We start from the raw sequence: 13953 nt of genomic DNA on the forward strand, positions 1-13953 counted from the left end.
TCACACCACTCTCTGCAGAGTCCTGTGATTAAGAGAGGCACAGTTCCCATACCTGGCAGTGATTCTGCCAGTCAGGATGCTCTCAATTGTGACCCTGTAGAAAGTTCATGGAATGTGGGGGCCCATACCAAACTTCCTCAACCATCTGAAGTGAAAGAGACACTGTTGTGCCTTTTTCACCACACATCCAGTATGTACAGACCATGTGAGGTCCTCTGTGATGTTAATGCCAAGGAACTTAAGGCTGGTACCCTCTCATCCTCAGATCCATTGATATCAAAAGATCAAAAGGGTTAGCCTGTCCCCATTCCTCCTGTAGTCCACAACCAGCTCCTTTTTTTTTCGACTTTGAGGGAGAGGTTGTTTTCCCAACACCACTGTGTCAGGGTGGTGACTTCTTCTCTGTAGGCTGCCTCATTGTTATTTGAGATTAGGCCAGCCAGTGTAGCGTTGTCAGCAAATTTAATTAGCAGATTAGAGCTGTGGGTGGCGACACAGTCATGGGTAAAAATAGAGTAAAGGAGGGAGCTTAGTACTCATCCCTGAGGGGCACCTGTGTAGAGGGTCAGAGGGGCAGAGATAAGGGAGCCCTTTCTTACCACCAGCTGGCAATCTGACATGAGTTCCAGGATCCAGCTGCACAAGGCAGGGTGAAGACCGAGGTCTCTGAGCTTCTTGTCAAGCCTGGAGGGAATTATGGTGTTGAATGCTGAACTGTAGTCCAAGAACAACATTCTCACATAAGCATCCCTCCTCGCCAGGTGTGTAAGGATGGTATGTAGAGCTGTGGCTATTGCATCATCTGCTGATTGGTTGTGTCAATAGGAAAGTTGTAGGGGGTCCAGTGTGGGTGGTAGCAAGCTGCAGATGCAGTCCTTGACCAGCATCTCAAAGCATTATTGAGTTGAGTGTGACAAGACACCAGTCACTGAGACATGCTACTTTGGACTTTTTAGGTGCAGGAACAATGGTGGATATTTTGAAGCAGGAGGACACTCTACACTGGGAGAGGGAGAGATTAAAAATGTCAGTAAACACATCAGCCACACACATCCTGAGTACCCACCCAGGGATGCTGTCCTGTCTCGCGGCCCTGTGACTGTCTATCCGTTGGAAACCCCACTGCATTTGCTTTGAAGTCTGCGATCATGTGCAAACCTTACCATAAGCTGTGTACATTGTTGGTAGAAAGTTGAGTCTGAATCTTGGTCAACTCCAGAAGCAAAGTTACTGGAACATGTATTTACTACATTAATTTTAACAGTGTGAATATCCTTGTGTCTCAGTAGATTAAGATTAATAACTACAATTAACATCCCAATGAAACTGATGAAGACTTGTTCAAAGATTTGAGACCGATTACTGAATGCTGTAAGTAAAGTATGAGTTTGGAAGTACTCTTTTGAAATTTGCTGTATACTGCTGAAAAGAGTTTCAATGGAAACTGATGCTGGTGCTGCTGCACTCGGGATGTCGGAGAAAAAAATGGGAGTGATATTGGTCAGATGGTCAAGCTCAAGGCTTTACTGCCCTTTCTTTGTACCTACAATTAAAAAGATCTGACAGGAAGTCTAGGCCCGCTTAATCAGGGCGGCATAGTGGCACAGCTAGTAGAGCTGCTGCCTCACACCACCAACAATCCAGGTTTAAACCTGACTTCTGGTTCAAAGTAAATGACCTGATAGAGGTGTATAAGGTGATGAGATGCATTGATTGTGTGGATAATCAGAGGCTTTTCCCCAAGGCTGAAATGGCTAACACGAGTGGGCACAGTTTTAAGGTGCTTGGAAGTAGGTACAGAGGAGATGTCAGGGGTAAGTTTTTTTTTACATGCAGAGAGTGGTGAGTGCATGAAATGGGCTGCTGGTGATGGTGGTGGAGGCGGATACAATACGGTCTTTTAAGAGACTCCTGGACAGGTATATGGAGCTCAGGAAAATAGAGAGCTTGGGTAACCCTAGGTACTTTCTCAGGTAAGGACAAGTTCAGCACAGCTTTGTGGGCCAAAGGGCCTGTATTGTGCTGTAGGTTTTCTAAAAGATCAAAGTGATAAATGTAAAATTGATGAGAAGTGGTGTTAGTGAAGAAAAGATCTTCTTTTAAAAGTTCCTGGTCAAGGATAAAATTTGATAACCTTCAAATGAATATCAAAGATGAAGCTAGGCAGGAGAGAGATCAAGAGCATTAAGAAAGTATCTGAATCAGCTATATTTGACAGGTGTTTTGTGATGAACTTGGATGCATATAGTACATGTATATTTTAAGTGAATGGAAATAGTTTTCATCTCACCTGAAGTGATAATTTTAGAATAATCTCTAGATGTACTTTTGCAGAGCCACACATGTCAAACAATGGAAGGAACTTCACATCTGCCAAATTTCCAAAACACATCAGAAGGAATTATATGAAGCATTTGTGCTCAGTAGCACACAGTCTCTGTTTGACTGAAAGAGAATTTGGTCAGCTAAAACTCAACTGAAGTGGAGACAAATTTCCACTTTCCTTATTTTGCTACCAGTATAGCACACATAAATACAAAACAGAGTCTTGAAGAATTAGCAATAAGCAGGGATGTCAGAAAGCATCGGGCTTTAGTAAAGCCAAAGCTTGGTTCTAGACAATCTAGGACAAGGAAACACCTGAGCAGCATCGCTCGTGATCACCATTTTGATGTACGTGATCCTACAAGAACCACAGGACATGTCACTGATTTCTCTGTATCAGTTTCTTTCATGATTCATTTGGATGATAACCAATGTGATGAGGTATCACAAAGAAATCTGCAGATGCTGGAAATTCAAGCAACATGCACAAAATGCTGGTGGAACACAGCAGGCCAGGCAGAATCTATAGGGAGAAGCACTGTCGACGTTTAGGCCAAGACCCTTCATCAGGACTCGGCCAGGAACGTCGACAGTGCTTCTCCCTATAGATGCTGCCTGGCCTGCTGTGTTGCACCAGCATTTTGTGTGTGATGAGGTATCATCTTGGCCAGATATAAAACGTGCACACTTTAAATGCCAGAATCAGACATGTCCTCACTTGCTAGCAAAAGTAACAACTCAGGACAAAACTTAAAAAGATATGACCACTGACAGGTGATGTTCCAGTACAGAAAACTAAGCTCCCATACCTAGAGTTTCACCTCTGTCAGTGCACAAGGTCAGCAGACATTCTCGAGCTTTGTATCAATCCAATTTGGAAGGGCATCACCAAAGTGTGAAAATATTGGGCATACAACTACACAAAATATATAAGACAGAAACTGATCATTTGGCAATGTTTATGCTCAATAGAAGTTCCAGTTCATTTATGTCAGCCAACATTAGATTTGAGCCTTACTTTACTATTTTACTTTGTCAGGTTTTAATGTATTACCATTCTATGATCCTTACAACATTTGACTCACAGAAATTATTTTGTCTGGAGGTGGAAGCACCTTTGCAACAATTTCTGGGCCTTTGGTAGTCTGCCATATTCAAAAGCTCTTTCACTGAGTTCAGTTACAAACAAGATGCAGATGCTGGAAATCTAAGCAACACATACAAGATGCTGGAGGAACTCAGCAGGCCAGGCAGCATTAATGAAAAAAAGTACAGTCGAAGTTTCAGGCCAAGGCCCTTCAGCAGGACTGGAGAAAAAAAAGATGAGTAGATTTAAAAGATGGGGTGAGAAGAGAGAGAAATGCAAGGTGATAGGTGAAACTGGGAGGGGGGAGAGATGAAGAAGGAGTTGGGAAGTTGATCAGTGAGAGAGATACAGGACTGGAGAAGGGTGAGTCTGGTAGGAGAGGACAGAAGTCCATGGAAGAAAGAACAGGGGGGAGGAGCACCAAAGGGAGGTGATAGGCAGGCAAGGAGAGAGAATGCTGAAGGGGGTGGGGGTATGGGCATTACCAGAAGTTTAAGAAATCAATGTTCATGCCATCAGGTGGAGGCTACCAGATGAAATATAACCTGAGTGTGGCCTCATGTAGGCGAGGCCATGGATTGACATATCGAAATGGCAATGGGAAGTGGAATTAAAATGAGTGACCACTAGGAGATGTAGCTTCTCCTGGCAGACAGAACATAGGTGCTTGGCAAAGCAGTCTCCCAATCTACGTTGGGTCTCATTGATATATAGGAGGCCATATTGGGAACACCGGACACAGTACATTACCCAACAGACTCACAGGTGAAGTGTCGCCTCACCTGGAATTACTGTTTAGGGACCTGGATGGTAGTGAGGGAGGAGATATAGGAGCAGGTGTAGCACTTGTTCCACTTGCAAGGGTAAGAGCCAGGAGGGAGGGATGAATGAACAGGGGAGTTACATAGGGGATCCCCACGGAAAGCAGAAAGTGGAAGTGAGGGAAAGATGTGATTGGTGGTGGGATCCTGTTAGAGGTGGCAGAAATTGTGGAGAATTATGCGCTGGAGCAGTGGTAGGTGAGGACAAGAGGAACTGTATCCCTGGTAACGTGGCGGGAAGATGGGTAAGAACAGACGTGCGTGAAATGGAAGAGAAGCAGGTAAGGGCAGTATCGATGGTGGAGGAAGAGAAGCCTGTTTCTTTGAAAAAGGACATCTCCTTTGTTCCGGAAGGAAGAGCCTCATCCTGAGAGCAGCTGTGGTGGAGATGGAGGGATTGAGAGAAGGGGATGTTCAAAAACTTACTTTTTTAAAGAGAAAATAAGGGTGTTTTAAAAAAGTTAACAAATAATTCAAATAGAAAAGTGAGCTATCTTTTGAGCCAGGGTCATCGAATCCATTCTTTGCATAAACCTGATAGCTGGATGCAAGCTGTATGAGGATCCCATCCTCAGGAGGTCAGTGCTCCAGCGAATAAAGCACGTCCAGTGGAAGGACAGGCACACCAACAGCTGACCTACATGACTCTACCACCCTCCACATTTCACTGCACACACCAAATACAGCCAGATCAGTAATTGCCTTAGACTCACTGGCAGTGAAACAGTATCATTCATCAAAACAAACTTACATGACCTGTTCTCATGTAATTGTTATGATCCCTGTTTTAAAGCACATACAGAATTGATTGTTTACCTCAGCAACTGAGCAAACACATCTAGAATAATATTGCTAAAGCCACTTGTGAAGCCATGAAAAGGTTGAGGCATATTGATGATTCCATTGTGTAATGCTGAACATTATGACTTTGGTGCTGTTTTACCGCAAATTAGTACAAAGCAAGAGATGGGAAGCTCATTCATTCTCTTGGTCTAAAATTCACTTAACCCTCCCAAAGTAACAATTCAATTATTTTTAAATTTTGAAGCAGTTGACAGATTTTTGTTAATTTGAAGTGGTTTATTAAACTCAGGTGATTCTCTGATCTGCCCCCTTTTTCTACTTAAATTGTTAGATTCTAATAAAATCATGAGGTATTTACAGGAGTAATGCAGAAGAGATGGCTGCTCCACTTTTACACAGGAAAATGCATATTGTGCTGATGTGGTTTGGAGACTGTTGTAAATCTTCTAGATGTTTTTACTTATGACATTTGTAAACGTATTATTATTTTACATCAGAGCTAATAAAATAAAACTTGCAAGTGTGATTGTTTCAGAATTAAACAAGCATAAAAGTTCATCACAAACACGAGGAAATCTGCAGATGCTGGAAATTCAAGCAACACACACAAAATACTGGTGGAACACAGCAGGCCAGGCAGCATCTATAGGAAGAAGTACAATCGACGTTTTGGGCTGAGACCCTTCGTCAGGACCCTTCATTTCATCAGCTGAAACGTCAACTGTACTTCTTCCTATAGATGCTGCCTGGTCTGCTGTGTTCCACCAAAATTTTGTGTGTGCTGCATAAAAGTTAATCACCATTTTTTGATTTTACTTTTTTTCCAAATAATATTAAAAGCAAGAGGATAGTGAGGGATAAAATTGGTCCCTTAGAGAATCAGGGTGGTCAGCTATGTGTGAAGCCAAGGGAGATGGGAGAGATTTTGAACAAATTCTTCTCTTCGGTATTCACTAAGGAGAAGGATATTGAATTGTGTAAGGTGTGGGAAACAAGTAAGGAAGTTATGGAACCTATGACAATTAAAGAGGTGGAAGTACTGGCGCTTTTAAGAAATTTAAAAGTGGATAAATCTCCGGATCCTGACAGGATATTCCCCAGGACCTTGAGGGAAGTTTGTGTAGAAATAGCAGGAGCTCTGACGGAGATCTTTAATATGTCATTAGAAACGGGGATTGTGCCGGAGGATTGGCGTATTGCTCATGTGGTTCCATTGTTTAAAAAGGGTTCTAGAAGGAAGCCTAGCAATTATAGACCTGTCAGTTTGACATCAGTGGTGGGTAAATTAATGGAAAGTATTCTTAGAGATAGCATTAATAATTATCTGGATAAACAGGATCTGATTAGGAGTAGCCAGCATGGATTTGTGCATGGAAGGTCATGTTTGACAAACCTTATTGAATTTTTTGAAGAAGTTACGGGGAATGTTGACGAGGGTAAGGCAGTGGATGTAGTCTATATGGACTTCAGCAAGGCCTTTGACAAAGTTCCACATGGAAGGTTAGTTAAGAAGGTTCAGTTGTTAGGTATTAATGCTGGAGTAATAAAATGGATTCAACAGTGGCTAGATGGGAGATGCCAGAGAGTCGTGGTGGATAATTGTTTATCGGGATGGAGGCCAGTGACGAGCGGGTTGCCTCAGGGATCTGTTTTGGGCCCAATGTTGTTTGTAATATACATAAATGATCTGGATGATGGGGTGGTAAATTGGATTAGTAAGTATGCCGATGATACTAAGGTAGGAGGTTTTGTAGATAATGAGGTGGGTTTTCAAAGCTTGCAGGGAGATTTATGCCAGTTAGAAGAATGGGCTGAACGTTGGCAGATGGAGTTTAATGCTGAGAAGTGTGAGGTTCTACATTTTGGCAGGAATAATCCAAATAGAACATACAGGATAAATGGTAGGGCATTGAGGAATGCAGTGGAACAGAAAGATCTATGAATAACAGTGCATAGTTCCCTGAAGATAGAGTCTCATGTAAATAGGGTGGTGAAGAAGGCTTTTGGAATGCTGGCCTTTATAAATCAGAGCATTGAGTACAGAAGTTGGGATGTAATGTTAAAATTGTACAAGGCATTGGTAAGGACAAATTTGGAATATTGTGTACAGTTCTGGTCACCAAATTATAGGAAAGATATCAATAAATTAGAGGGAGTGCAGAGACGATTTACTAGGATGTTACCTGGGTTTCAGCACTTAAGTTACAGAGAAGGGTTGAACAAGTTAGGTCTCCATTCATTGGAGCATAGAAGGTTGAGGGGGGATTTGATCGAGGTATTTAAAATTTTGAGAGGGATAGATAGAGTTGACATGAATAGGTTGTTTCCATTGAGAGCAGGGGAGATTCAAACGAGAGGACATGATTTGAGAGTTAGGGGGCAAAAGTTTAAGGGAAACACGGGGCATTTCTTTACTCAGAGTGATAGCTGTGTGGAATGAGCTTCCTGTAGAAGTAGTAGAGGCCAGTTCAATTGTGTCATTTAAGGTAAAATTGGATAGGTATATGGACAGGAAAGGAGTGGAGGGTTATGGGCTGAGTGTGGGTAGGTGGGACTAGGTGAGATCAAGAGTTCGGCATGGACTAGGAGGGCTGAGGTGGCCTGTTTCCGTGCTGTGATTGTTATATGGTTATATAACTTCTGCAATCAAGCAGACAACAGAACAAGCGTGAGACTCATGATAAAGTATCTCTCATTTATAACCTGACAATGTATGTTGAACTTCACTTTCTGTTTGGCCTTTCTCCAACCAGTCGCCTTACCACCACAGGTCAAATAAATGACAAGTAGTGTGAAGTAACAAATATGGACCTTCAATTTGTGGTTGCAATGTGGATTGTGGAGGTTGTTTCCTGGCTGTTGTAGAGACATAGAGTAATATAACATGGAAACAGGTCATTCAACCCAACCAGGGTCATGCTAGTTCAAGTTGCCTGTGTTTAGCCCATAACCTTTCAAGCCATTCCTGTACCCAAATACCTCTTATTTTACATTCCTTGACCTCTTCCTTTGGTTGTTCATTTCCAGGCACTTATGACCATCTGTGTAAAGGAGTTATCTCACAAGACTCTTTTAAATCTTGTACATGGCCCTTTAATTTTGGACTCTTCAACCCTGGGGACAACTATGACCATCTAACACAAACCTCAGAGGAGATTCAATATGTTCTGTTAGGAGGAAGCAGATAATTAGTGCATGTTGGCTCATGAGCACATCACCTGTTGGTCCTGACTTCTACTGGGCTGACTGTGTTCAGGTCACTACTCACAGTACCTTCCTGTAGGCCAGACATAGAGAGATGGTTCTTACTGACTCTTCACAAAGTGGAGTAGGTGGCAATTTGCAAATAAGCCATCATCAGGCAGTATAGGATGGAAGTCCTAACTACTACAGCGTCTCATAGAAGAAAAAGCTTGGGATGGACCTTGTCTTCTGTCATAGCTATGAAGCTGCTTCATTGGTCTTGAAAAGCCTTTTATATTCAGAAGTTGAATGACTGTTATTTAAGCAGTTTTAAAAATGAAATTAAAGTTTATTGATTAAAAGTAAACTTCAATAAAATTCACTTCAAAGCATGTAAAACATTAGAATAAAACAAAGTTTATAAGTAGTAGCTTTCCCTTTTGATGGGCAAAAACCTACATTCAAATGAAATGAAGTCTCTGATGCAGCACCAAATTTGACCTGACTATGGATTGGAGACCCTGATACGCTAGTACAACATCAGAGAATCAGGCAAGGCTCATACTTCTTTAGATATGGCTATATTTTATCAGAATCTATTGGAGGCATCAGTCTCTGCAAGGAATCTTCATCTCTTTTTTGCTGCGCGCCTCTTGAATCTTGTTGGAGACCTAATCAGGACCGATAAGCCAGCAGACCATGCAAGTGACTAATCAAGTTCTTCTCAAGACAACAATAAAGCATTGACTTTGCCATCAAAGGAGCCTGTCAGAAGGAACTGGAGCTTGGATTTGATAATGCAGCTGACTCCCTCAAGTGCAGGATACTATTGATAACACCAGAATGGTTACAGATGAAACACCAGATCACCCATGCTAGTTCAGAAAATAAAAGATTTCCATTTCACTGGCATTTACTGAAATATCTTATTACAAAGCACATTCAATTTTAAAGAACTTGGATGCATCTTTTGTAAAAAATTATGGCTACAGGGCAGGTGCTAAGGAATGGGATAATTTGAACAGCTTGTTTCCAGCCTTAAGTATATTACAGTTTCCTTGAAAACTGCAATTTTCCATGACTTTATAATCATATGAATGTGGTGGCAAGGTTAAAGTGACCCTGTCCTTGCTCTGAAGGAGACAGAGTCTGGTGCCTGTCCCTGTCACTGTGCCAGCAATTCTCTCTACCTTCAACTTACCCTGATTCACTCTGCCAAAAAGCTAATATTTGTCCCAGGTTTGCTGTTCTTGCTTAAACCATCTCAGAATTCTCAAACACTATTTTTTGAAAACACACAGGATAAATTGAAAATTAAATCAATAACATTAATAAGCGTAAAATGCACTTTAAAGATTACTAAGGGGTATTCTACAGTTTAGAGAATAATGATCTCAATAAAAGATGCATTTTTATATAGTAACCTACTGTGATGTTCGTACTGCTTGGGGACTGTATGGCATTGTTTTCTTACCATATATTGTTTTCAAGTTCTCTGGCTTATGTAATCAAGCACTTAGTTATGGTATTATCATTACTGGATGATACAAGTTAATTAATTCAAATTGGATTGGCTCCTGTCATACTTCTGAGGTTTTCGCAATTATGAATAATGTTTACTTTAGGTCTGGGAGGAGCCTATGACAGTTATTTAATCACTCCGTCGAGTCCTTTATAACTTCACTTCAAAACCTTCAGATATATTTGCCTAGGGATTCATCCCCAGCCAGCAGCACTGGAGAAGCTCAGCATGTTGTAATTCATCTTCTGAGTTCAATAATTTTGGAGGCAGGATATTACTGGCTGTTGCTAATACATTGTTCATGTAGTACTACATACCAAAGATGAATCTCTAGATGTGATAGGTATTAACTTCTTTCTTATGTTTGCTAATCTTGACTTTCTAAACACAGCTACCACTTGTAAGATCAAAATCAGATGTGAGTAAACATCAACTAAAAGTTGGAGCAACTCCTGGTCGTCAATAGAAGTCAGTCGTCAGTTCTTACAACGTAAATGGAAAGCAGTAATAAGTAGAAGCTAAAAAAAATTCTCTATCCGACAACTTTGCAAATAAGCTATGAATTTAGGCGATGCTCTAACTGAGAAAGCAGATGCTAGCTCACTACACCTGGTTTAATACTGTTTAAGAAGTCAGAATGAGACAATGGTTTGTTTAATTTGGAAAAGGCACTTAATTTGCTTAGTTCAATGAAGCTTATAGAATTATTGGATAATATATTTAGCGTATCAATAACTGTTGTGTTTATAGTTGGGAGGTTTTACAATACCACACAAAAGTTTTAGGACCCTAGATTTTTTGTATGGTTTCAGATGGCATGACTTCCACAGAGCCCTGATCTTAACATCATTGAGGCTGAAAAGGATTACCTGCAGAAACAGAAGCAAACAAGACAGTCAAAGTCTATAGAAGGCTGTGGCAAGTTCTCCAAGATGCTGATTTTCTAAGAAAACTGCACAATAGTGTACTTAAGAGAATTAATGCTGCTTATTTTTGATTTGATTTAGTTTCTTGCTGTTTACTGCTCTTTGTAGTAAATTTTTGACATTTATATACTTCTTATTTCATTGTTTTTGGAAGTATCTTGGTTTTAAAGATTTTGTTTTACATGCACCTAAGACTTTTGCACACTACTGTATGTGCTCAATGAAGTCAGCTTTTTAAGATTAATTTTAGCTAGCTAAGATCTCTGTCTCCAAAAATGTTTTAGACCATTTGTGTTAAAAAGATATCTGAGGAAATATCATATATGTGTGAAGTCACCCAAGTGGCTGAAAAGAATATGAATATAGAGAGCAGTGCAGGCTTATCATGAAGAGGTCAAGGAATATCAGGAAGAAATGTGGAAGAAACACAGGGTGAACTAGAATCCATTCCTCCAGCTTTGATTTCCATGACAGACAACCTGCTTGTCTCCAACTTGTGTTGTAGGAATTTAGCTTGTAGGAATTGTAGCTGTGTTTTGGAAAACTTTTATCCTTGAAGTTTAAGAAATGGTTTTTGCTTTGAAAATGCTTTGTGTTTCGTGCTTAATGGGTTGTATTTTAAAAAATGATTTGTAATTTGGAAATATTTATGATGGAAATCCTCAATGACTTTTAAATGTGTTTTAAGAGTGTTGTTTGGATTTAAGTATACGTCACTATAAATAAATGAGCTGTGTTAGTTTACTTTGTTAATTGGAAGTATCTTCTCCTTGGTAGGGAGAGGGGACTCACCACTCAGTTAGTGAGTATTTGCAGCTAAGCTCACCATGGAGAACAAATAGGGAAGTAAACTAGATTTTGAAGAATGGGTAGTTACAGTATAAACTCCTTTTAGTGAGTATACGTGTGGCTATTTCTATCTGACAGGGCTTAAAGTCTTTGAGTTTAGAACTTTGCGGCCAGCAATCCTAATACCATTACTTATGTGCCAGCCTTTAACACTCTATCATAAAAATTTTGCTAACGTTGATCAGTTTGAGCATTGCTTTGCCTTCATCTGTGATATTTGTATTCTTAGATATCACTCACTATGTCGTATCTTGGTCATTACCTTATCATTGAAGATCATGTCTGGAAGTGCAGACTTGATACATGATGGCCTTTCAGATTGCTAAATGGTTACCAGATCTGACAGACCACATCTCGGCCCTATAGCCTATTGTTACTGCAGGATTGTTTGTCAAATAAAGACTGATTCTGGTTTCACTTCATCAACAGCATTCCTTTCCCCTTTGCTGTTAAATAGCATGAGCAGGTAATTCCTCAACAAATTGGAAACCATGTGCCAGATCTCACAAGAAAAAATTCAGCAGTTCAATGCAGAACTGCCAACATCCTTCCACTCTTGTCATCCCCAGTACTCTCATGTAGATGTCAGGAAGATCATGATGCCCAAGTAAAATATCCTGGCAACTTTTCATCTGTACCCTGGTATTAGACGTGGAACTCAGTAATGGAGAATGAACTCAAGCTGTTGAGCATGAATTGGGTTATCAGCTAGCTGAAGCTGTGCCTGATTGAATGCAGAGCATGAAGAATTAATGCCTTACAGTTCCAACAATCTGACCTCCACTGCTGTCCATGTGAAGTTTCCATGCTTTCCCTATGACTACAGTTGGCCGTCCTTATCTGCGAATTCCGCATCCGTGAATTCAACCAACCGCGAATCACGAAAACCCGGAAGTGCTCTTCCAGTACTTATTGTTTGAACATGTACAGACTTTTTTTCTTGTCATTATTCCCTAAACAATGCAGTATAACAACTATTTTACATAGCATTTACATTGTATTAGGTATTATAAGTAATCTAGAGATGATTTAAAGTATATGGGAGGACGTGTGTGGGTTATCATGGATCAGGATTAAAAAAAATCATCATAAGTTCTCTTACTAAGTAAGTCAGAACAGGTACATCCAGTATTATTTAGCGTCAGTTAGTCAAATGTTTGCATTCGTATATAGTATATGTAAAGGGGGTTTCTTCTTTTTTCTTTGTTACTGTGTATGTAATCAAAGGGGCTTCTTTGTTTTGTTAAAAGCAGGAATGGTCCTTTGTTGCGAGAGAGTGCTGGAAGCTTGTTTGGGTTAAAATTTACTGATAACGAGAATTGTATTCCTTTGTAAACCAAATGGGATTAATGTTGTTCTTTCTTCTAAGTCCGAGGAGGGGGGATGAAGCTAGATGTGCTTGGTTGACCACTCGGAGGGTCCTGAGCTGCGAGTCGAGGAGTTCGGAGGGTCCTGAGCTGCGAGTCGAGGAGTTCGGAGGGGATCGAATGGTGGCCAGAAGACTTCAGTAATTGAACTCCAACGGTTGTGCATGAAGTGGTTTGGACTTTGATAAGTTTGGCGCCTTTTCTTTATTTTTTCTCTTCATATATACTGTATTGTTATTAATCACTTAGTTATAGTAACCTTTATAAATTGTACTCATTTAATCGCATATGGTGTACTGTCTGTTTTTGGGCGAGGCGGGGACATCACACAGCATCCACACCAGCTGATTACCTAGTTTGGCGGGGCCGAAGGCTGCTCCCCCTAGACGAGTACGAGCTGAGCAAGCCTGAGGCGACCCAGGGGGTTACATATATATTTTACCTTTCTATACATATAAAACTCTTAAGAATGTATGTTTCAGCGCCGGGCTCAGGAAGTTCCCGAGTTCGATCTAGTGACAGATCGCTACGGAGTGCACTCTCCACCATGCTGGGTTGATGTGGAGGATCAAAAACCCAAAACCCCCAAACCCCATAATTAAACACTGCATTGCTTAGTAATAATTGTAGCTTTCATCGGGGCAGGGCCTTTCTCACTTTATCCTTTAAAATTGTTCCAATCGTTGACCGACGTAGCCTAACACTTTTCCAATGACTGATGACATTTCACTTCTTTCCGATCACTTTATCATTTCTACTTTATTTTCAATCATTATTGTGATTATTTTCGTGAACAGCAACACTGTGGATTCAGAACTTTACCACTGGGTCCTAATATCCACCGCACTGAGACAGGTTAAATAAGGTCTTGGGTTCTGCTGGGTCCGAGGGTCCACCGCATTGATACAAGATGAATAAGGGACTTGAGCATCTGAGAGTTTTGGTATCCGTGAAGGGTCCCGGAACCAAACCCTCGAAATCACACATGTTGATAGGTTACCTGTCCACTGTAAATTTCCTTAGTATGTTGCTGGATCATAGAATCTCATGCAAGTTGATGAGCAAGTGG

The sequence above is a fragment of the Hypanus sabinus genome, chromosome 4, assembly GCF_030144855.1.
Source record: "Hypanus sabinus isolate sHypSab1 chromosome 4, sHypSab1.hap1, whole genome shotgun sequence".
In the NCBI taxonomy this organism is placed as follows: Eukaryota; Metazoa; Chordata; class Chondrichthyes; order Myliobatiformes; family Dasyatidae; genus Hypanus; species Hypanus sabinus.